At 32.8% G+C, this 2,021-nt stretch overlaps 1 long non-coding RNA gene across 1 annotated transcript; it reads right to left on the bottom strand.

The window, feature by feature from the left end:
* Positions 1 to 213: 213 nt before the first annotated feature.
* LOC103679873 lies at positions 214 to 1,854 on the bottom strand. The gene is made up of 3 exons (XR_573007.2): positions 1,561 to 1,854; positions 1,330 to 1,398; positions 214 to 251 (listed from the first exon to the last, which is right to left on the bottom strand). It is a non-coding gene; the product is annotated as an uncharacterized LOC103679873 (long non-coding RNA).
* Positions 1,855 to 2,021: the final 167 nt, after the last annotated feature.

A 2,021-nucleotide genomic window follows, 5' to 3' on the forward strand; every position in this document is an offset into this window, starting at 1 on the left:
CAAAAAGCTTAAGTTAAATCCTAATGAAAAACCTAAAACCATAATAACTTTTTGAGATATAATTTCATATTCCTAAAAATACTACTTGAAATTAAATTTTAAAAAGCTATGATTTTCATTATAACTGTATTTGATTTGTATTTGACTTGTACATACTTGTATTTAACTTGTGGAAAAGAGAGATTAAAGGGAAATGAGAGAAATGGTACTTACAAGTTCTGAAGCTCCTGGATTTGAGAAGTGATAGATAACTGAAATACAAAGAAAAAAGCAGAAAAAAAGCAATTTATACTCCATTCAATTTACCTTAAGCTTTATGATAAACTTTAAAATGTGTACACTTCAAATTACAAAGATCCTAGCTGAATTATTCATGCCAAAATGAGATGTGTTTGGATTTTGCCTTCTCTTGATTCCAATGACAGTAAGAGTAACAAAATAAAAATATGAATAGTAAGTCTAAAAAATGTGATAATTCTAAAAGTTGTGAAAATTAGAGTATTAATTGCACATATCTCTCTACTGTATCAGAGCTCTTCTTTCCAGTCTTCAAAGCCATCTGCTCAACACTGTCCTCATTTTTTTTTTTAATCATACACAGTAATCCAACAGCACCTTTTATCCCCCATTGTCTTCTCATAGTTCCTTCAGATTTTGGCTTAGATGTCCGTTCAAGAGATTTTCCTCACCTCTCTATCTATATTAGAGAACTGTGATCTTTTCATCATATCCTCTTTCGTTCAACACATGATCTTAAATCATTAACACAGTACTTTCACAAGTAGAAGGAACTCAGGAAATATTGTTGAACAACTCTGTTGAAGAATGGATGAATCCTCACTTCCATGCAATCTCACTACTTCTTCAATGAAGCCTTATCACATTAAATTCACCAAAACCCATCTATGTCCAGTAATCCCTGGCCACCTTTGAAATCCCCCAATGAAGTTTGTACTTTGTTCTATAAGCAAAGGTTGGGCAACACATATTCTATAACAAAACATGTTAATCCATGCAATTAAAAAAAAAAGGTTAAAAAAAGATTTACCAAACTGTTTTAAGTTGGCAAACTAAAATGAAACATTAATACAGAAAACTTTCTAGAAAAGAATCTTTAAAAGTTAAATAATATATTGAATAAAATATCAAGAATTCTCAAATCAGGCAAAAATAAATAAATAAATAAATAAATAAATAAATAGCACATAACCCAAAATACTTACAGCACACTACTTAAAGTTTTTTTCTGAGTAACAAGAAAAAAACCAAATAGCTCATAAATATACATACACTAACAAATCTGTCATGCTATGGCTCTGGGATTTTTACCTGTTGAGCCTTTTCAAGCTGGATATTTCCTATTTCTTCTTTAAGAGCCTCTATTTCCTGTTTCAAATCCTTGACAATGACAAAACAGACAAGATTGGACAATGGAAACACAGAAATTGACATAAAATGCAATGTACAGACAAACACATGAAATTAAATGATATTCACTAAAGTTGATAAACACAAAAGAAAAAAAAAAAACCCAACACACAGCTTTCTCTCTCCCAATACCTGAATAGTTTTCTCCTTGTTAGCAACTTTGAGAACTTCTGCTTCCAGAAGCTCTTCCACAGACTTGATCTTTCCATCCTTTTCATGAATCCTTAGATGAAGAAATGCAGTATTAAGCTTTAACAGAAATCACCAAGATCCACCAAGACAAAAAAACAGCACCAACAGGGGTCATCCAAATCAACTCTTCCCACTTTGAGTAAAATAGCAACATATCTTGCAGATAAGAAGGGAAAAAAATACTAAAAAGTCTTCCTAAATGAGGGGCGCCTGGGTGGCTCAGTCGGTTAAGAATAGGACTCTCGATCCTGGCTCAGGTCATGATCTCAGGGTGCTGGGATCAAGCCCAGCATTGGGCTGGGCTCAGCACTAAGTTTGGAGCCTGCTTAAGATTCTCCCTCCCTCTCCCTCTGCCCACCCCCTCTTTAAAAAAAAAAAAAAAAAAAAAAAAAAAAAAAAAA

The sequence above is a fragment of the Ursus maritimus genome, unplaced genomic scaffold (assembly GCF_017311325.1).
Source record: "Ursus maritimus isolate PB19 unplaced genomic scaffold, ASM1731132v1 scaffold_1197, whole genome shotgun sequence".
Taxonomy (NCBI): domain Eukaryota; kingdom Metazoa; phylum Chordata; class Mammalia; order Carnivora; family Ursidae; genus Ursus; species Ursus maritimus.